This window comes from Argiope bruennichi, chromosome 3 (genome assembly GCF_947563725.1).
Source record: "Argiope bruennichi chromosome 3, qqArgBrue1.1, whole genome shotgun sequence".
Taxonomy (NCBI): domain Eukaryota; kingdom Metazoa; phylum Arthropoda; class Arachnida; order Araneae; family Araneidae; genus Argiope; species Argiope bruennichi.
The window spans coordinates 120,482,442-120,506,493 of record NC_079153.1 but is presented as its reverse complement, the minus strand read 5'-3'; the positions used below and the strand labels follow the sequence as shown (position 1 = coordinate 120,506,493).

At 30.3% G+C, this 24,052-nt stretch overlaps 1 protein-coding gene across 2 annotated transcripts in view; it reads right to left on the bottom strand.

Annotated features, from left to right (window-relative positions):
• The window catches only part of LOC129963440 (elongation of very long chain fatty acids protein AAEL008004-like), a 69,843-nt gene extending 53,691 nt beyond the window's left edge, over window positions 1–16,152 (bottom strand). Inside the window, exon 1 of one of the 2 annotated variants that reach the window (XM_056077806.1) lies at window positions 16,042–16,152. The gene's annotated coding sequence lies outside the window, so the exon portion shown is untranslated. Of the gene's footprint in view, window positions 1–3,467; window positions 3,582–16,041 lie in introns of those variants that run through there. The other variant, XM_056077807.1, reaches the window with a different exon arrangement.
• Between the last annotated feature and the right edge of the window lie 7,900 nt (window positions 16,153–24,052).

Genomic DNA, 24,052 nt, shown 5'->3' with positions numbered 1-24,052 from the left:
AATAAAGTAAAATTAAAATTACACAATATGTCCTTCTTCATTTTCAACAATATGCTCTAATCGGAGAACCATATTTTCTATAGATGACCGAGTGAATCTGCCAGAATATTAAGAATATGGCGTCTAATGTTGTCTTTCAGATCTGGTAGAGATGATGGTCTTTGACGGTAGATATTATCCTTCAAATAACCCCACAACCAAAAGTCGCAAGGGGTGATGTCCGGGGAGTGAGGGGGCCATGCTATTGGGAAATGACGGCTGATAACTCGTGCTTCTGTGAAATGCTGTATTAGCAATTGCTTTACACGACGATCAATATGAGGTGGTGCACCATCCTGCATGAAAATGATGCCTTGAAGGCATCCACGCGGTAAAAGAGTTGGCATTACAAAATCCTTCAGCATATCATGGTACCGTTATGCTGTGACGGAACAAGTTTGGATTCTATTTGAAGTTATTTCTTCAAAGAAATAGGGCCCAATGATAAGGGTAGTTGTAAAACCACACCATACTGTCACTTTTTCAGGATGCAAGGGTTGTTCCTGGATAATGTGAGGGTTTTCCTCTGCCCAAACTCCACAGTTGTGAGTATTAATTTGCCCATTGAGGCAAAAGTAGGCCTCATCAATTCACAAAATGTTCCATGCCCAAGTGTCAATGTGTCAACCACCATTCGAGCAAGGAACTGAAGTGCAAAAGTTTTACGAACCACTAAGTTCCCGTCCTGCAATAGGGGCACAGATTTGATTTTGTATGGATAAAAGGGCAAAAGGCCATGCGATTTTTTGTACTGTTGAATACGGCATATTTAAAATATGGGAAACAACTGGCAAACTCACACTATTATGCGGCGACTGACTTCTGACTTCATCGAGCGCGGTCACAACATTTTCGACATTGGAAGACGAGATTTTTTTTATTTTTTATCTTCTACTTGGAAAAATGCGAAGTTGCCCATTTTTTTCTGCATCATCTTGCGTAGGCACCTGGAGACATTGGGCCTCTTCGTGTCTGCTTCATTCGACGAAATTCCTTTAGAGCTGCAACGGAGTTTAGTTGGTTCTGATAGAACAATTTCACCAGTAGCGCTTTTTCTTGCAACGTAGGCATGACGAACAGAGAAGAAACTGATGAAGAAAGCGGAGAAGAAAGCGGATTCTGCAAGAAACTGATGTTCGTGCAGAATCCTCTTTCTTTTTATCCAAAGAAAAATGGTAATAGACATGCGCTGTAACGCAAATTATATTTCATATTTTCAATATATGCAAATAAATGCCCTTTGTGGTACAGCGTCATCTATTGGTGAATTTTTGTACTAATTTTTTTAATTAATAAATGTAAAGCGCATGATCTCTATAATCTGCAGTTCAAATTTTATCTCATTTTGACCAATAGAACGCATTTTAGAGCCCTCTGGAGTGGATAAATTCTTTCTTGCTAACCTTGTATATATATAATGGAGTCTTTATCCTAATTGCCTCATTCCATCTAGTTGCAAATCGCGCCAGTTATATTCTTAGGAAAAAATTATGTAAATCACTTGCCAAATTAATAAATTTCAAAGCAACTTCCACCTGCAGTAATGCAGCTCGGCTGCATAAGTGTTGGAAACAATTTTTAAAATCCTTTTTTAGGAATCTTCTTCAACTGTGGGCTCCAATTTTCTTGATCTTTATAACGTGCCACGGCAAAATTTTCAGTTTCAGAAATAAGAAAAAATCTGTGGGTGAAGTGACCAGTAGATTATGGAGGATAATTCATCTTTACTGCAGCATGCTTGGCCAAATACAGCATCACAGGCAACATAATGAGGGGACCAACATTATCGGGCCAAAGAAACTAGCTCCCAGTCTATCGGGGGAAATAAGCCATAATTCTTTGTTGAAGAGAGCAAGAATTTCTACTTGAAATTGTCCTGTTACTGCCTTACTCGGGTTTGGTTTGATTTGGTTATATTAACGTCCCGTTTGAAGCAACACTAGGGCTAATTTGGGACGGACCTCGTCATTTTGAACCACGGTCAGATGACGAGGACGACACCTGAGCTGGCACCCCCCCCCCTCTCCACGCCACACCACACCAGCGGAAGAATGTTTGGTCAAGACGGATTTAACGTGCAACAGACCCCCTTACACGACTGTTCTTCGGTGGAATCGGGTCACGAAGCTGAAACCCTTCGGTTCCGAAGCCGAGACCTTACCACCAGACCACCACGGACCTGCCTTACTCGGGAGAATGATTTCAAGCTGAATTAATCCTTCACTATCGAAGAGAGCGCTAGTCATTATCGAAAAATGTTATTATTTTTTAGTTTCATTAAGCAGACCGAAGGTATAGCCAAGAGTTACCACTTTTTCAGATTACCCATGCTTGCATCTTTGTGCATATCACATCAGGACTTCACTTTAAATATGAATTATTTCTATAATTCAGATTGAAAGGAATATATATTCTATAAAAAGAAAATTCTGAATTTAGCTTATTCTTTAATTAATTAAAAATTAAAAAAAAAAAAAAAAAAAAAACTTCCTAAGTATGTGCGCGCCAAATCTGGTAACTAGATCTGGTAATCTCTAGATCAAGGGGGTCTGGCCGGAACAGCGCCTACATACATGCACATTCATCTTTATTAGTTGAAAATATGCTTAAAATATATTTTGAAAATTAATTTTGTAATAAAATGAAACTTCAATGCTAAAAAAAATTGGTATCATTGAAAAAATGATTCTTTGAATTTTAAATGATGTAAAAATCAACTTCGTGCTGCATTATTTTCGGAAGTTATAACGGGAAAATACCAAAATTTAGTTTGCTTCTTAACTGAAAAACTTCTCATTGCAATTTCAAATAAATAAAATTAGAAAAAATAAAACCATCGCTTTTAGGTGCATATTTGCACCCTCCAAAATATTGACTCTCGTTTGGTAAATCTATGTCGAATGGTCTAGACTGTAGACAGCCAACAAATTCACGGGTACACACATTAATATAAATTGAGATAGTGATAGAAACAATTAGAGAAGGCAAATTTTACAATTTGGATATCGTAATAGAAAATATGAAATGCAATTTGTGTCATTTATTTCTATATCACATAGTTTACCTTAAAACTAGAATTCGTTGCTCATTTTTTTTATATTTGATTTATTTTACTTTTTTTTTATCATGGCATTCAAACAATAAAAGAATTCTTGGAAACAATTACTGAACAATGCTTTTTATGCACATTTCAAATTTATTTTTTTAAAAAAATAAAATCCTCACTACTGGGGTAAATTCGGTCAATAATGGATTAAGTTAATGTGAGATAACAATGGGTTAAGTTAAACTTTAATATATTCTATCCAAAAAGGATTGAGAATAATATGAAGTTGGATTGTATAAATAGTTTATTTATGCAAATTTTAAAAACAAAATTGAAGGAATAAATCAAATAATGCTACGAAAATTCTTTATGAAAAACTTACTCGATTCTTGAGTAGATGATGGGCTGTAGTTTCTGACATAATCATATACCATGGATCCAAAGATAAACGATTGGGTTCAGATATCTTTCTTATTCAGAGCACAGATATCCAACGTAATTGACCAAGTTCCATCATCTCTCGCCGAAGTCTGCTTTGTAATTTCATAATGTAGCATATTAATTTTAAACAAGAAAGCTCTCTTTCATTGAAATATTTATGAAATGTACAACTTTTTTTAATATCTTATTTATGCTTTTAATGTTTATTAAAATAGTTGCTAAAAATTATTGAAAAAGTCATTGCTAATGAACTTTATTACTTTAGTGTTTATCTTTTGCATGAAATAATTTTAATAAATGATACTTTGTTTCATTTTAATCATGGATTTAGGTATTTTATGGCCCTAAGGCAGAGCACTTTCTTCTTCTAATTAAATGCTCTATTTTATTTCACATTTAAATACAATTTTAACTTAATCATCATTTATGATTTATCTTAGACTATTTTTTAATTTTAATAATTTTAAGGACAGGACCATGTTTTTAATCACAACATTCACATTTGTACATAAATATATCTAAGCAATTATATTAAGTTTGATATTTTGAAATATTGCAATATCTGAATTAAATACATAGAATAAAATAATAAAACAGGTAGGAACCTAACCAATTATATTTGAAAGATTAATAATGTCTTAAAATTTTATAATTCATAAAATTTGTATTCATTACAAGCTTATTTATTTGTCAATTAAGTTAATATCATCTTTTAACTACATCTTGGTGGCCCCCTTTTTGCAGCAGTCCCAATCAGCTGACCTTGTTTCATATTTTAACACATTTAAGTCATTAGAAATTTTGATTTTAAAAAATGGAATTATAATCTTCAGTGAAATAAGAATGAATTTAAGCGATTAATACGTAAATAAAACATTCCTTCTTTGGCCAGATTCGATATTTTATGGGCAAAAAATAGCCATAAAATGAAATAGCATAATCCTACATAATCTGGAAGTGTTATGTAAAATAATAAGCGACATATTAGTGCTTCCATTAACAAAGAAATTTGTCTAAAATTAAATTATTCATTTCCATCGACACGGTCCGTGCACCTTTCAGCAATTCCAAGATTATTCGACTCTTTTTTTTTTTTTTTTCAAAAGACGAGGAATCAGAAAACGGCTTTGCTTCTATTGCTATATTAAATTTTGACTGCCATTGTCAGATTAGAAATAGATTATGATTCTTATCAGAACGATTTTTATTTGATCTTTTGTGATGCTGTGCTTATTATTTTAGATCATTAATAGTATCACTACGTCAGTTATTATTTGTATGTCAAATATGTTGTTGTGACTTATAGCACTTTACGAGTCTGCTGACAGTTGTCTATCAACGATTTAAGCCAAGTGAGCGTCTCTTGTTTTTTCAGTAGCACCACTAGAGCCAAGACTACGACTTAGCTACTTCATGCGTCATATGCGCTTGCCCTTTTTTACAATTTGACACATTCACACACCACACAGATAGAACACAGAAGACGAACAACCATGCTCGAACCCGGGACACCCAGATCACGGGGAATACGCGCTAGCCCTACGCCGGAGTATGTGAAATATGCTCTATGAATATGCTATTTAATTAAAATAGATAATCTAGATCCATTCTAACCGAATGGCATATTCATAGACGAAATATAGTTACAATTTGTGATACCATTGCGTATTTTTGCTTTAACATTAAAGGTTGATTGTTTCGAAACCGTTAGAAATGGATATATTTATCCAAACAGAAAAATGTTTTAAATGAAATAAGAATTCTATTTTATGTTGTTGGAATCAATAAATATATTGCTGACATTATTTTGATGCTTAAATTTTTATATAGTCCCTCAGTCCTCTTAGCCATATTCAGTGAAATATTCTTGGCACATTACCATTTTAAGCGAAAATGTTATATATTTCTGCGATTAAAACTGAGCGAGTTACAAAGCTTTTAACATTATCATTTTGAACTGCTAATCAACTAAAGTTATTTCATTGAGACGTGCTCAGCTTCGTCAAATCTGCCACTGAAATAGTATAAAATTTTCTAAAATGATGATATTTAAAATTTCGAAACTCGGTTAGTTTTGATCTGAGAAATCTGGGTCTTTTATTTTCTTTCAAAAAGTTAGTTTTTCAAGAATGTTTCACTAAATGTGGCTAAGAGAGCTACATAGCTATATAGAGTAACTGATTTTTGTAGTATTTTTATCTGTGGGCTCAATGAACATAAAATTTAATTCTTTATGTCATTTAAAACATTCTTCTGATTAAGGGTATATTTCCCTCCCCAAATGTTTAGAAATTAGCTATTTGACCACACCCTGTTTAACAAATTATCAGAGAATTATCAAACATTATTTCTTAATTATAAGTAAACAAATTTTGCTGCAAAATTAGAAAAGAAAAGATTATGAAAAAGAAAATAAAAAATATTTGTGAGAGTACGTTTATAATTATAATGTAATAGACGTTTTATTTGAAACTAATGGAAATTTATTTTATGTATGCGAAATAGAAAATATCTCTAAAAATGTAAACCTACCCTTGTTGAAAATCAGAAAGTATTAAGCGTCCTAAATAATTCTTGGTTTTACGCATAAATAACTTGCTACTTTTATCATCTGTACCGACCGCCCCAGAACTCGAGAAGTTAGTTGTAGACGTACATTGCTGAATGAAATTCTCGCCGCAATATTCCTTTTGGACATTTCTCGAGGCTCGTTTTCAAAATCTCTTGCAAAACAGCATGTTCTAAACTCTGATGTAATCTACGTAATCATAACAGTTACATACGCTTTCCCTCTCGCTGAAAGGTCGGACGGTCAGTGTCATTGGGTCAGAAAAGCAAAAAAAAAAAAAAAAAAAAAAATTAGGAGGGTACAGAACTGGGTCATACACCAGCATCTCGTGCTCTTTCAGCGGGATTGTCCTTGACTCGCTCATTCGAGAATGTTTACTTTCCTTTTGCAATTGTTGTGAATCTGTTTGGTTTGCCACCAGACCTCCCTCCCCTCGAAACAGGTGGCATTTGAAAGCGAGTACATCTAAAAACCTAACAAAGGACCCTTTTCTTCGAAATGCAATATTGTTTTCACAATCTTTTTTTGTATGTCATATTTTTGACGTGCTTTCGAATCATTCTTTTTTTCCCTCTAACTTCTTTAAATGGTTGTAATATGATGTCTTGAAATTTCCAGACAGCATCAGTTAGATAAATGATATGACCTTCTATGACGCCATTGATAAATTTAATAAAGTAAATTTTAAAAAGCACTTTTATTTGTATGCAAAAAACAATTTTTAAAAAGTATTTTCATTATCGTCTATCTTTTACTCACTAATAATTCAAATTATTAAGTTTATATAATCTTTAAATCATTTTTTCTCTAATTTACTACTAGTAAACTCCTCTGGAAGGAAGATTTAATCAAATTAATTGATTAAGTGATGAGTATTTCTGAAGACATTAAAATACTGTAATTTCACCCAGAACACACAAAAATACAAAATTTCAAAATTCAGACAAAACTCAAAACTTTATTACAAAAATCCCTCTTTATAAACATGAAACAAGTCTAGTTACGTAAAAATGTTTTATAAAAAATATTTTGAACTTGAAGCCACAATTTTCATCAATAATATCTTTAAATCGAGTTTTTAATTAAAATTAAATGGGATAATTTGTGAGTGTAATTTCTATTAAAATACGTCTTCTTTCCTGTGTTATAATTAAATCATTTCTATATCTTCAGTAAAAATTCCAGCTTTTATTGCCTCGTGTCAAATACTACAAGAACTGCACACATCAAAACCACACATTTTTAAAAAAAATGTTTAGGTCTTATCACTTTATAGAAACACATTTCGGAAAGTTTTCAAATTCAAAATGAAGCAATACTAACAATTAATGAATCATTTCTAACAACTGAATTCATGCCTTGTAGTACATAGAAATTGAGCTGCTAAAATGAAAGGAAATGTAAAATGTAAGTAAAAGCAACAAATGATCTAGAAAGGAAATGATTAATAGCAAAAAATTTATTGTATCGAATGCTTTTTCAAAGATTCTTTTAGAACATTAACTTCTACTATTTGAAATTTTTTTTAAAAAAAGTCGCTTATATTTTCTCTAAGAATTGTTGGTATAATTTGTATCATGTAGGAACAGCATATTTATCTAAATGAATGATGCAATGAATTTTTATTCCCTGTTATTTCAAAACTTTTATCAAATATCTTGCTCCAGCTAGCAAAAAAGAAGGAAATAAGTTATAACGAATCAAGAATAATCACCCCCTGTTCCTTAAGTTGATTTCAAGGAAGTAGGTTATTTTGTTCTTTTGACCAAAGTATATTTGAAAGCTCATTCAGTTTACTTGTTTATTCAACGAAAATTCATATCAATTGCTGAAATTGAAAGTTTTAATTGCAATTTCTTAGGAAGCGCAATTTCGTTAGAATATACTACACCAACAATAGAATTTTGCACAAAGTGATGTCGTAATAAAATTGAAATTTGATCTTCTATTCTCATTAAGGGGTGATGTTAGAGATTTCTTTTTGAAGTGGCGAAGATATCTTCTCGACATTAAACCAGTGATTTTCCCAAAACGTTTTTCATACTTTCTAATAAAGATATGATCGACTTCCCCAAAATAATGTCAAAATGGTAAATACTGAACTATGCCGCGAAAGGCAAAAATATTCAGATTTTTATTTTCAGAGTCCCTACATGAGCCTTTTATGATTCGCATTATAGTGAAAAGAAAACGAATTTGTATTCTGGATATGCTTTTTTCCGAACCGACTGACACCAATGCAAAACTTTAATTTAAGGAAGAGAATTTCATAGCAAATTTATCCATGTAGTTTTTTGCATTTTGTTGTTCTTATGTTCATATGCAATCTGTAGCCAGACAGACAAGGTTACTGCATATGGATTTTGTTCATTCGTTGATTACGGTTATTTACATATTTGGTACAAAGACCATATATCAAATTTCATCTTTCTATCTTGAAGTATTTTTGAATAAGCACAACAGACAGACAGACAAATTCCAAAATTATTGAATTATTTTTGGATTCGAAGGAAATCTGAAGCGTAGAGATTCCTCGAAAATTCAATTTCGATTCTGCTTTGTTCTGAAAATTTTTAACTCGCATAGAATAATCTCAATTCTTGCTTTGAAATGTTTTTCCAGTTCAACTCAGAATTTCTTGAAAAATCGATTATTTTCTATAATTATCGATTATTATGACGTATAAATAGAGCAAAATAGTTTTATTGTATCCTCGGAGTTAAGCGAAATATCCTTAATCATACGAAAATTCAGATATTTGTAATATTTCTGTGTGTTCCTTTCAATTCTTTATTTTTCACCTATAATGAATTATTTTATTTTCTTTTAGCCTATTATTTAAACATTTCGTTTCAATATCAACGCAACTTCCTGTTTATTGCTTATTTTTTTGAAAGTTCATATTAATTTCATTCTTCATTCCTGCATTGTTTCTTTTACTATTCAAATAAATCCTCCACTTTTCATGTAAAGACAATTGTTTGTACGTAAGAAAAATAAGCATACTTCAGAGTATATTATTAATTGATGTCCCTACATTAACTGTAAGCTGAACAGATTCAACAAACATTGAAATCTGCTAATTTAATATTCTTTAAATATAGAAAATACAGAAAATTTAAAAAAATCATTCCTAAAATGCAAAACATTTGAGATATCAGAAGGAAATTTTTATTGTTTTACGGCTTATTTTTCACAAGCCCTCTCTTTTATTTTTCTCGAAAATTTTTCATAATAATTTTTCATAAAAATAATTCAGGAAATATTATACAAAGTAAAAAAGAAAAAGAACTGGAAGATCGTCATGAGATCTAATTAATAAGAATTTAGAATGACTAAACAAAAAAATAAAGCTTTACTGATTATTCAAATGCCTGACATATGTCGTCAGATTCTTTTAATTCTTCTTCTTAAAATGAAGTGAACAAGGAAAATTTACTTGCGTGAAAAAATAACAATTACAGCTACTAGAAAAGAATTTTAATTAAACTATTATTTTTAAAAAATCATAAGTATTTTTAAATTATCGTTTGCATTCTTATAGAAATAATTGAGTTGAGTTATTTAAATTAAATCGCGTACGCATCAAGATCAGCGTGGGAAAACATCCGAATAAAACTGGTCATGGAAGTACGCTTTATATTTAAAAAAGAGAGAGAAAGAACATAATATATCTCGGAAGAAAATTGTAACGGAATCAGTAGAATCAACAGAATATAATATTCTACTAAGTAGCATAGTTATACGTTCAAAATCTTAGGGACAGTGCTGATGTTTTTTCATGTGTGCTTTTAGTTATATTTCAGAAAAATTTTGAAATTTGATAATGACTTTTGTGCACTAGAATTTTCTTCAATGTACATAATAAGAAAATCTGATAACAGTTTGAAATACTCCAATTGTTTAAAAAATCTAAAAAGAAACTACTTGGCTAAAATGAAAAAAAATTTTTGAGAGATTTGCATGAAAATAAATTACAGGCTGGATGCTATCAATTAATTACATGATGCAACTTAAATCGATCAATACCCATTCTTAGAGCAGACCGTTGGAATTAAAGCTACCAAATTTAGCATGTTAATGCTCATTAAAAAAGGAATTTTTAATTTGCAGAGAGCATTACAACGATATGCATTTTTTTTGTGTGTGCATGTGTGCACGTTATTATTCGTAACTGTAACCTTTATCTATATCTATACTTATAATAAAGCTCAATGTGTGTGTGTGTGTGTTGGCACTCTACAGGCCACACCGTCCTACCTGCAGCTACCAAATTTGGCATATGTATATCTTGGAGGCCGAGAATGTGTACCTCGGAGCGATTTTTTTTTTTGAATTTTTAATTAGAATTTTAATTAATTAAAAATTAAGTGAAATTTCGGCGTTTTTCTGCTATTAACTTCCGAAAATATTATCGCACAAAAATGAATTTTGCATCAAATTGAAATCCAAAAAAGTTCTCTTTTTAATGATACCAATGTTTTTACCTACAAATTAAATTTCTATTTTTAAAGAATTTTTAAATAAATATTTTAACCATATTTTTTAACAGTTTATTTCCCATAAGATAAAATTTAATCTGCACGAGCACGTTTCATGAGCATGGGAGAAAATTAGTTTTTATCAACGTGTTGCCATCACATTAACAGAAGTTCAAAGTAAAAACATAAATCAAATATTATTGAAAATTAAATATAAAAAAGTGTAATTTTCAACACGTGTCTCTATAAAGTGAAAAAAATTTGAAATATGATATTCTAAAAAGTAATTGGAGGAAAAGTGTTATATGATACTTTACAATATCTATATCATTAATTCAATAAAACAGTTTAATTTTAGGCAAACGTGGTTTAATATATATAGGATAATCACTCTAATTAGCACCCATCAGCTAATTTGGGCATACATCTCCTAACGAAATGATCTAATTGCACTAAATAATTATATTTTATATAACTTGAGTCAATAAATGCTCCGATGAAATACGAATTTTAAATTTTTAAATACTAGGTCATCTGCTATTTGAATCTTATTTAACAAAATATTCTTGAAACACCAATATTCGAAATAAAAATTGTTGAACTCCAATTAACTAAATCAATTATTAAAATCGGCTAATTTATGAAATTTGAATATCAATCTTCTATAAAAACTAGCAATTTTAGACCACTTCATCGATCGTCCCAAAGAAGATGCGCCAATCTTCTGTCAGGGTTTTTCCGACAGTGATTGGCCTATGATTATGAAAATGTTGATTGCTATAGACTATTCTATTCAAAACTTAAAAATTGACTAGATTTAATAGTAGAAGATAGGAACATTCATTTATTTCTTAAAATTTTGAAGTGTCAAGAATATTTCGCAGAATATGATTGCTGAGGACCAACGGATTATCTAAAATTTAAACTTCATAATTTTTTGAAATATATTCATAAACTGAAACAAAAAAATATTGTTAAACAAGTCATAATTATTCTTGAGATATTGCATAAATTTATATAAATTATGAAAGATATTCTATAGTAAGCACATAAGATTTAAATGCGGAGCAACTCCGATTTCATTACTCATATTTTTAAAAAAAATGCTTGATTTCAATAAAAAATGTTTTTTTAAATTAATGGCAGCTTAATCATTTCCACTTGCACTTAATATGTGCAGGATATCTTTTCAATTTAGGGCCCAACAGCTAATTTGTAAACTTTTAGTAATAGACATGCATTTGCTAACAAAATGGTCTAAGGGAAGTATATAATTATATTTTATGCAACTTGAGACATTAAATGCTCTGATGAATGAATGAAAAAAAATGAATACAAAAACTAAACAATAAATCTGCATATTCAAAAATTTTAGTTTATTAATTCATAATTGTATGGAGAGACTCATTCGTACGGAAACCAAAATTTATTCAAAAGCATTTTTATTTTTCCCCCTTCCCTTTTCGGCCATTTTCAGAATTATCCCCTCCTGTTCGATTCCATGGAAAATCATTAATTTTATGCAGAGACAGCGGCAGTGGAGGGGCCGGAGAAGGGCAGTAGTCCCTTCATTGGCAAAAATATGAGAATTTCGTTGCTAACTGCCTTTATAATGTCTGAACGATGGCGGTGCGAGCTGGATAATAACAAATATAATAGTTTACAACCTAAACTGTTTTAAAATTAATATATTGTAAGAAATCGAAATATATAACAGTTAAAATCAGTAGAATGGCTGCAATGTGTAAAATAAATGACATGGTGCCAAATGAATAAAATAGAAAATTTTGAATCGATTGAATTAAAAATCCTTGCAACGGATGTTGACGACGCGAAGTGGACAGACTGTCAAGCGTTTGAGTAAATTATCTTCCATTTAACCTACAGTTTAAACTACATTTGGTTAAATAATAGACAATTTTGAATAATATTTCTATTTTCGGTCTTTCAACTGAGATATCAGCAAGATTTATGAAAAGTTGTCGTTACTTTCATTCACCATTTTGATCACCTGTCGATAGAATTATAAGGGAAATTAGTGTATCTATAACAAATATCAATAGAGAAATAGAGATATTTTCGCTGAATCAGATTTTACTAGATAGATTTGATAAAAAGCAACCTTTTATTAATTATTAGTCATTTTTCGCAACCAGTGTGTTCGTCGGGGAAATTTTCTTTTATTTCATTGATATTATTCAGATATAATACATATAAAGATATCAAACATTTAAAATTGTTATTTTAACTGTCCTACGTATGCTCCTCTCATCATATACACAAAACTTTCTAATGAAGACCAGTTTCATGACATCATAGCGCTGTAAAAAATGTAAAGGTAACCTTTATTTATTTATTTATTTTTTTGTCGTTAAAACATTCATTAGATTAGTAATATCAAGTATTTTCTTTTTAACTTTCCCATTGGGTTATTTGATATGCGATAATTGCGACCTTTTTTTTTTTTTTTTTTTTTTTCTTGAGTTAAAGGTTTTTCAGATTTTGCTCACAAATTCGAAATATAGGGAAAGTTTGTTTCGTAGCAATCAATTAAATCTTAGGTCTTATTGCTAAAAGACACGAAAAATGTATTCATCCCGTGCAACGATGGGTTATGTCAGCTAGTACAAGATTTTCCTTCTCGTGATAGTTTCTGAAAATAGTTTCCCACTCCATAATAAACGTTAAGGAGAATCATGTGAAAAGAAAGAAATGTTCATTTCTTTTTCTTTCTGAGACTCTTGGAATAATAATTAAAGCGCAAAATGTTTGTAATATGTCTTCATTCATTTAAAGCGCTCTGCCATAAAAAGAAGCAGTGGTTCTAATTGACAGGGAAATCGTTTTTCACGCGTGAGTGCACAGGGTTTTCTGGGTCGTGGAAAAAAAAGCCTTCATTTTAATGTCAAGTAGTGAGAAGAATCCTTTTTTATTGACTTTTTAATCAAAAAGTCGTTTGTGGTTTTTATCAAATTCATCATAAAATACTTTTACAGATCGTTTAATTTCCTCTTATTCTAAAGAATTGCTTGTATCTTTTCATTAAGTTTTTCATGAATTTTGATTAAATCACAATTAATTCTAGTTCGTGAACTTTAAGTCATGGCAGAAGGTCGTTAGTAAACCGAAATTATTTTCCAATCGAAATTACTGTCAAAAGAATTTATCCAGTTTTTAGATGTTATATTATTTCTTTTTAATTTCCAGCAAAACAAGAATAAGAATTATAAGTGTTAAAAAAAAATCAATTTCGATAATTTGAAGAACCGGTACATTTTATATCTAGAATTCGAAAAATATTTTTGAGGGAATGAGAACATGATAGCTGACGAATTGATTTGTAATCTTTACACCAAAAATTGTTGATTTCTCAAAAAGTTTGAATCTGTTTTTCTAATATCAATATCTAGTAGAGCTCAAAAATTGTATTTTCATATGTTAATCAAAGAAAAGATATTGGAAACATTGTGCCTTAAATCTTCACACGAAAAGTATAAAATTTGTAAAAACTACTTTTACTGAAAATTGTATGGACTACGGTTTTTTTTCTTTCTAATAGCTTTTAAATACTTCATCTTAGTTGTCAGGCGACTTCTTTCTATTTAGTTGTTAGGTCATGTTTAGTTTAGTTTTATATACACTCATGTCCAAAATTAAGGTCACAAACATAAAATCTGCGAAAAATGGAAAAACTATTCACTGTGTTCCCACGAAATTTGGCACAGAGGTACACTACAATGGAAGAAAGAACATAGACACATAACAACATAGAAAAGATTTTAATTGGGAATTAAGAAACAGGTTATATCAAAAATTTTATATTATGAATCAGAGATAAAGCATTTATCTCGGGGAAAGCCTGTCGAATATGGAGTATGACCACCGTGCACTGCTATACAGGCTTCACAACGAACTTTCATACTCTTTATGAGGGTGTCAATAAATGCTTGAGGCAACAAGGCCCATTCTTCCAAAAGCACAGCTTTTAACACTTGGTGGGTATTAGGAGGGGGGGGAGTTATGCTCTGCAATGGCTCTTCCGATACCATCCCAAACATGTTCAATAGGATTGGGATCCAGAGACCTCGATTGCCAGTCCATACGTCGAATATCCTCTCCCTCAAAAAAATCATCAACGATGTGGGCTCTGTGTGGACGCCCGTTATCGTCCATAAAAATGATGTCTGGGCCAAAAGCACCCCGGAACAACCTCACATAGTCTTCAAGGATCTCATCCCTATAGCGATGTCCATTGACAGTATCCGAATCGAAGACGTGCAGTGGTGTGCAACTGCCCACCATTATGCCACCCCAGACAAGGATTCCTCTGCCACCAAATCTGTCGATTTCTTTTACGTTGGAGGGATGATAGCGAGCTTCTCGCTCTCTCCAGATGAAGATTCGACGAGTGTCACTCTGTGTGGTAAATCTGGACTCATCACTGAAAAGAAAATGCCCCCATTCTTGCTGTGCCCAAGACTGATATGTTAGGCACGACAACAGCCGGGCTTTTCTGTTGAATGCAGTCAAAGGGACGCACTCAACTGGTCGCCGGGCATAAAGAGCCCTCTCTGCTAGACGTCTGTATACTTTTTGTCTGGAAATTCTTATTCCAGACGCAGCAGCAAGGTCACGAGCAAGTTGAGGAGCCATTGTCAGCCTATGCCGTCGTGTGCTTAATGCTAAATAGTGATCCTGTGCAGACGTCGTTGCTCTGTGACAGCCTTGGCGGACCTTCCTGGTTGTACCACTTGTTTGGAATTGATTCCACAACCTGAATACCACTTTCGGTGCCACTTGTAACAATCGAGCCACCTCCGCCTGACACTACCCTGCTTCAAGCCTGCCAACGGCTCTCCATCTCAAGGAATCGTCTAAACGATTACGAGAACTCATTCTCACTGGAAACAGGTTAAATTTTTTGTTTTAATGCAATATTCACAAAATTGCAGGCAAAAATCCCAGATGCCTAAACGGTCTAATTTCAGTAGTTCCTCAAAAACTAATGCTGAACAACATTTTTCCCATAACAAAGGTTAATATCGTGTTATCGGTCCTTCACAATATACAAAATATAATTTGTTTAAATTTTACTGGTAGCTATTTAGAATTACTTTGAAAAACATTTTTGTGACCTTAATTTTGGACATGAGTGTATATATATATGTATGTTAAAAAATGTTTTATTTTGAGTGAAGCCTAAAGTTTTAGAATGTAAATGAAAAATCGTTGATTTACCCTTATATGATATAATAAAGCCTATTACCTCATATAATTATAAAATAAAGTGCACTCAATATCTTATTAAATGACAGATTATGAGAGAAGATACGACCCAGCTCAAGGCAACAAAGAGAACACGCCTTGATTTCAGAAAAGATAATAAATATTATATTTCAACAAAAAATATAAATAAATAAGGAGCAAAAATGTATCAAAGAACAAGAAGAGAAGAGTACGTTTACTTGATTCGTGAGCCTTGTAAGTGATATGTCAGTGACGTAATATCGGCGAATGGAACCTGTAGTGAAATGGTCTCCACATTGTGGGTTCCGGGTCTTTTTCCTGGCAACGAGCTGTAAAATGATGCATCCTTGTCAAAACAGAATGTATAAAATCGCTCGCATTATCGAAGAATCCTGCAATATGGCTTTTATAATTTAATATGATTTGTAAAACAGTAAAGACCTCAATTTTTCACTCCTAAAACAGTAAAGACCTCAATTTTTCATTCCAAAATTTTGGGACTTTTGTGGGAACTTAAAATGTAGCATGTAATTTACAGATGCATTTTTTTTTCTGGTAGCTAAGATGAAGCATTTAAGCACTATTAGAAACCAAGAAATATAATCCTATATAATTTTAGGATAAACCTATATTTAGAGGTATTTTTCCGTTTTGCCAGACTTTAGGTTTTTTGCGCGAACTAAAAATTCAAGAAAAGTTTTTCAATACCTATACACTAATTCAGTTTGCAAAGATGTAACTTTTGAGACCATTTAGAATTCGATACCAGAAAAGACAATTTTTTTACAATTACACAATCATTACAAAGATGATCTCACTCCATAAAACTTTGCATTTCATCTTCATTTATATATCTTATGAAATCCATACACAGCACAGGAAATTATCTTTAAAAAAATTAGTCAATACAGAATTCCATGCAACTCAACTTTGCGTTGCACTTAATTAAACTTCTAATATTGTATCCATTTATTCTATCTTGCCTAGGATCAATGAAGATTTTTATATTTGATCTACAATATTTTTATTGTTATTGTTACAGCATATTTTTATTGTTACAGCACATTTATAGTGCATATGTAATAAGATCTGAACATTATCAATTTAAATGCAAATAAGAATTCTCTGATTCGACGGGTTCTGAAATCTTCATTTGATTAAAAAACAAAATTCAGTTTCCCTGCCTAAGTTAAAACAACTGTGAATTATTTTTTAAATGTAGTTTCATCAATCGAAGTCGTATTCATCCTATACTTCACAACTTTGTTTTAATGATTTTAATCTTATTTATAATGTTGTGAAAGGACTAATTATATTAACTCAATTAGTTATGCAGCTTTTATATTCGCGTGAATAATAATTAATGGCGCAGATTTACTGCCATCGAAACATACATATTAACAATAAATCTTTTCCGTTTTTCCTATTTCAAAATAATTTATAAATTATATGTCACATTTTGAAGAAAATTGCATTCATAATATTTCTAATCGCCGTATAAGTAAAATTCTTCATTTTACTCATAAAATGAATAAAAGACATTAAGGCTATGTACGTATCTTTTACATCTTCAGCAAAACAATTCAGTCAAATTCAAATAAAATTTGAAACAAGATAAAGAATACTTTCAATTTTCCAAACTACAAAAATTAAGTATATATTCAATTAGTTAGAAATTCTCAAAAAATTTGTCTTTATTCCACTGTAACTTCGTAGGCAATTATTACAGATAAAATATTTTTACACCATGTTAAAATTCGATTTTTTTTTTTTTTTTAGATATAACAAATTCATTTTTGTGTTATTTTTCCTCCGATTGTTATATTTAAAAAAAAATATTGACAAAGACGATTTTTAAAAGAGGAAAGTAATTCTTTGCAAGACAAAAGTAAGACTTTGAACTATTCTCTACCTGTATTGTTTCAAAAATTTTCTTTTATTTAGTACATATCTTTCAGCAATTTTTTATAGCAGAAAAAGGAGTGATTTAAAGTTAAAAGCAACCATAAATCCATCAATCAAAATTGAACAAAAGCAAGGAAGATAAAGAGTTAACAAAGAAACTAAATAATTTTTTATTGTTGAAGAAAACAAGAATAAATGCGAAGAGTTGTTGCCAGATTACTAACAAAATTCTAAAAAGAAACTTTAAAAGTAGAAGATCAATAATTTGTATTAGGAACAGTTATTGATTTGGTTTATTTTCATGCTCTTTATTAATGAAAAATTAGCTATTTAATTAATTGTTTCAAAATGCTTCGTAAAATTTTTCTTATACTTTAACATTTGTGCACAGAATGTGTTTTACCAACATATTTTTTTTTATAAATTATGGAAAGAATCAGTCATTAGTGGCTTTTAAAAATCGTTTGGTTCAACTAATATTCTAATTTTTATCAAAAGCCTTTTCAGAGGGTAAAAGAATTTTGAATATCATAATATTTAGTACAAAAATATTTTTAGCGTTATAAACATTATACATGAAAGAATTTAAAATCGAGTAAGGTTGAGTATACCAGTTAGTAATCTCAATAAAAAAATAATATTCATTGTAATTATATATGTTTATATACTTTCCATCTTCTCCTAAGCAACTGAAACGAATTTAATCAAAATTTGCATATTTATTATTTAAGACAAGAGACAGAATATTATCAACTTTTCAAAGTAAATAAAAATAATTAAATATTTATTTAATTAGAAATTAACTGAATGCAGATACAATCGATTTTATATTAAGTACATTTACAGATACTACGTTTTTAAATAATGGTAAAACTTCCAAATATTCCTGTTTAATATTTTTAAATATTTTTTGGCAACGTGTTTCATTGCCTTTTAAAGAATTCTAAATTTCTGGTTAAAAATATTAAAACCTAAGAATTTTGTTATAAAATTGCAGCCGGTAGAAATATTTTATTTACTACAATGTTTTATACAAATTTATAAATTTCATTAAAAATAAATCATTTACAAAGTGGTTATTTGCTGATACGGTAATATTCTGTCGAATGATAATATTAAAATCGTTTCTTAATTATTCACATTCAGCACTGGGTTAAAATTTTACTCACGATACTAATTTTAAGTTTTAGTGAACTTTTTGGGATAATTATTTAATCCGTAAATATTTCTTTATTAAAAAAAACAAAAAAGTTGCATTCCGTGGAACGCTGATTATCAAAGCAAATTTATATTTAAAAAAATAATAGATTTTAACGGCAATAAGTCGTATTTTTAAATAATACTATAACAATTTAAATCACAGTATTAATAATATAATAACAAATATTATTATAATATATTTAATATTGTAAATGAAATTTATTTTCTTGGAAACATTATTCATCATGAAAATACTCTTGCTTTTAAATAAAGTTATTCCGAAAGAGCAACGTAATTTTTTTTAACTAATGTTTAAAAATAAATCATATCTTATGTTCTTTTCAATATAACATATTTCAATGCATAGAAGTAATACAAGGACCCACCTGTTACCTATCCGGTCCCCTTCAGCGTATGCACCACGGAAACTTACATTAAAAAATGAAGAATTCCTGGAGTGCGTCCTTTCTAGGGTTATCCAAACGACCTTGATATAGGGCTAGGGGCGAACTTGGGGCTCAAATAAGTGCAGGTTATTCCCCACGCGCCTCACTGGACACTAAGACCAGGAACCAAAATGTTTTGGCATATTTCCGGCATCTCATTTTCCTCCTCTTGCCATAAGTGAGTTAGATTTCATGTAATGTGTTTGGAAATGCGAAGAACGGAATTTTTTATAAGCATAATTAATAACTGAATAATAAATTTAAAAAAAATTGTATGTACATTACCAAGTTTTTTTTGTGTGTTTGTGTGCGTGCGTGTGTACTAGTAGATATAGCAATCGTGCCCGGGAATAAAAGGCTTTGAAGTATCATATTTTAATGTAAAAATTATTTTTGTATAAAATATATAATTCACAAAATACTGTTATCGTCTAAAAAAAATTTTTAAATTTAAAATAAGAATATCACTTAAACCATACGATTTTTAAAAGCCATTCTTAATTTTCTCCGTAAGTTATAAATATTTATCGAATACTTCAATTATGTTAACAAATACGGAAATATGAGAAAAGTTTTAATGAACTTTTTGAGACAATTAATCAAATATTTTTTCATTAATAAAAAAAAACGTGAAAATAAGCCGAATTAATTATTATTCCTAATATAACTTTAATATAACTTGCTAATCGACTGCTTTAAAATCTTTCTTTTAATGTTCTGCTAAAAATTTGCTGGTTTTTTCTGTAACGGTACATCGATTATTTATTAAATATTAAATTTATAAAATATTGGAAAATAAAATTCATAAGATTAAATGAAAAGGTAAAATTTTGAATTTTAAAATAGTATAAAAATACTTCTTTCAAGGATAATTTGTTCTGAAGTATCTGTGAAAAAACAAAAGAAAAATATCTAGTAATGATAATTAAGTAACAATTTATTTAACCTGTGAGGTTTAAAAAGTTGATAGTACATTTTCTTTTAAATAATAAATATGCAAATTTTGGTTATATTGGGTCCAGTTGTTTAAGAGGAGATGTGGAACATACATACATGGCCACAACGACTTTTATTTACATCATGATTTGCATACTTAAAAATAATTTCAACATGTGGAAATACAACAAATAATTTTTTGACTTGATTGATATCTAAGTATAAAAAAGAAAATTTTCGAATAAGAAAACTTTTTCAGAATCGAAACTTTTACTTTGCAGTTTTAGCAAATTATTAGAAATAATACTTAAGAAAAAATGTTCTGTTCTTTGGAAAAAAAAAAAAAAAAAAAAAAGACGAATTACGAGATTTTGCAAAGTGATACAAATTGCTGACAGGAATACTGTTTTATAACGAACTTGTACTTATTTTTATTTTCATAAATCATTTGTTTTTTATGAGTTAAAATCGTAATATCATTGTTCTAAAATCCATAAAAGGGAGAGAATTACTTAACTTTTTTTTTCTTAAATATGATTATGTATATTCTCCATACGTGAAATCATCTATTCTGCTTTTTAAAAAACATTTATTTTTTATAAGTGTGCCTTTTATGAACACTGCAATGGAACCTCGACATTCAAATGCACATTTTTAATAATTTTTAAATATTATCCGACTTTACCAGCATTCGAGTTGTTTCTAATAGTTTAAAAATAATTTAAATTCCTGTAACCGAAACAAAATGGTATTATTATTAATTGTACCACAAGATTTCATCTATATTTCGAAGCGTGTAGTGTCAGCATCTTCATATGTATAAAACAATTTATTTTTTTTTACTTAACATCATTTTCATGTAGGATTTTTCATCTTTTCATTCATGCAACTGTTCTTTCCAAAATGAAAGTCTCTTTTATTCTTCAAAGAAACAATGTATAAAACTCAGTAAATTCTATTTCATTTTTATAGCTTAACATAGAATATGAATGAGAGAGCGCATGCATAATTCTTCGTTTTATCAGGACAAAATTACAATGTATTTTTCCGAATGTATTTTTAATTGATAATACGCTCTTTTAAAAGCATTATTTAAAAAATAAGCGTATTGTCTAATACAGCTTACTTGAAAAACAAGCACAGCAACTCGTTTATTATTTTTTTCTTTGTGTATATGACACAGATTCCTTCTGAATCCGAAAACCCGAATGCAGCTGTTCATTTTAGAATCTTGCGTTTGTCATTTTTGGACGATTCCATTCCGCAAGAGGATGAATCGCTGTTAATGGCAAGAGCATTTATCCGAAGTTATTTGTTTGGCGTGTTTTTCTTTTTTAACTATTATTTTCCGATTTTTTTTTTAATTTTTACTTTGAATTGCACTGTTTTGTCTTAATTCGAACTACGCAATATTTCTGTATATTGCTTAACGGATAGGTAGTAAACATTTCCTCCTACATTTGCCATCGCACTTTTATTTCGGTCAAATCAAAGCTGATTGGTGCATGTGTAAAAGGCTGGAAGGTTTCGCATATCTGAAATCAGGTAATACGCATTAAAGTTGCAAATGAAGCTTATCATTTGATTCAACAGATGAATTCTATCAATTTGATAAAGAGAATGAAGTTCGCTATGGGCTTTGGGATTACAGGATGTCAGATTCAAACCCAACCTTTGGAATTGATAGTCTCAGTCAGCCTTAAGCACCGATGTGGCTGTACAAAATTTAATTAACCCTGATGTTAGGATACGTCATGCCTACTACAAGTCGAATGCTTGGCGAAGCTTTGTCTTAAATCGGAGACTCCTCTTCCAAAGCAGAGATTATTATTTTAATCATCTAGGCAGAGACAGGGATTAAAACAGTTATATATTACCTTCTATTTATACCCAAAATTTCTCAATGAAGTGAAATAGTTTCGTGAGAAACTACAAAGATAAATTTAAGTGAAATTATTTATGCCAAAAAGCAAATTATAGTGTCGCAATCAAATAAAATTTTAAACAAAAACGGCAAGTTTATACCAAATAAATAAATAAAACAGATTCGATTCTAGTTTGAACTTTCGTACCCTGCTAAAAAATGTTTAGGCTTGGATCGTCTGTCTTTATACTATTTTTAAAAAAAAAATACCTTTAATTATGGCGTTGATAAAGCGCATACATAAAATGCATATAATTCTGTCGCAAAGCGCGTGAGTATACATGAAATAACTAAAGTAATGAAAATTATTGCTAAAAAATATACTTACAAGTTTTTTGTAAATTTATTAAAAATAAAAGAATATATATATATATATATATATATTAATGAAAAGTTAATTTTTTTAATTTTAAAATTGTGTAAAAATGGAGCTTTTGTGTGTGCGACATTCTGAATCTAATTTATTAGAAAAAAAACGTTAAAACTACGATAATCTTTAATTTTTTAAAAATATTATTAAAATTCAGAAAATCTCTATCTTAGAATGTACTTACTATCCAAACAATAACTATAGGCCAAATTTAGTAGCTCTAAGTCCCACTGTCTGACTTGTACAATATTTTGAATGATTTTTTTGTGTAATGCTGCATATTGCAATTCACTAATGACATCGCAGCATGTAAACCTTATTATGTTACTTGTTGGAATACACAAAATGATTTGATCATATTCCATTTACATTACTTATCGTGCACGCAAGTTCACCTTTCTTATTAAATAATTCTTTTTTATAATTCCATTTTCTATTAAATAAGGATAATATGAAACTATTTTAGAATTAACATCATACTCACTTCACTTCATGCATAAAAATCATCAACCTGTAGGCACTTCATTTTGATCTGCTAATCATACAATCATCATATCTATGATGATGTCGTGCCCGCGTTATCACAGAAAGGGGGTGCAGTAGTTTTTGAGGATAAAGACCCGTGAGCACCCGAGGTCTAGAGGTGAGCTAGAAGTCTGACTTCCAGCTCAAATGATGATGACACACACATTCGTTTGCACAGTCTCTTTTTACAAGGGGGCTCTTTCACACACCTCATAGATAGAACAACCATTCCCGAACCAGGACTCGAACCCGGGATGCCCAGATCAAGGGGAAGACGCACTACCCCTAAGCCAGGACGCCGGCCATCATATCTGTCTTTATAAGAATAAATAATCTTGCTGTTTTCTACTTTCTTGTGAAGATCCTGTTTAAGTTAGAACATTTATCTTTTTAAAATTCAATACCGAGTGGTAATACATTTGGTAAGAAGTTTACTTTCTCGTTTGCGAAGTATACAAAAAGAAAGTATTGTGAACTCCAAAAAATTCGAACTCTGAATTTTTACGAATCTTCAGACTTCCCTGAATCCGCAAAGCATATTTTCGGAACTATGCCTTTATGTCGTGAACACGATTACTTAAAAGCGCAGCGAACTAAATGGGAGGAACTTTTTATGTGGTCTTCACACCAAATATGCAAATTTCTCTCAAATTTTGGATGAAATTCATTCATACGAAGTCTTTTCCAAGTGAACACAATAACTGCAAAATGGGAAGTACTAGCTAAACAGAGTTTGGCACCTAGTTTACCATATAATATATAGATTCGTATCGAATTTTGAATCAAATTCCTCTATAAGTTGTCTATTTGTCGGTCTGTACATCTTCATGCATTTATAAAAATAATTCACTCAAAAGCGCACTGGCATAAATGAAATTCATAATGTGATTTTATAAAAAATTATAATTCTATGTTGAATTTCG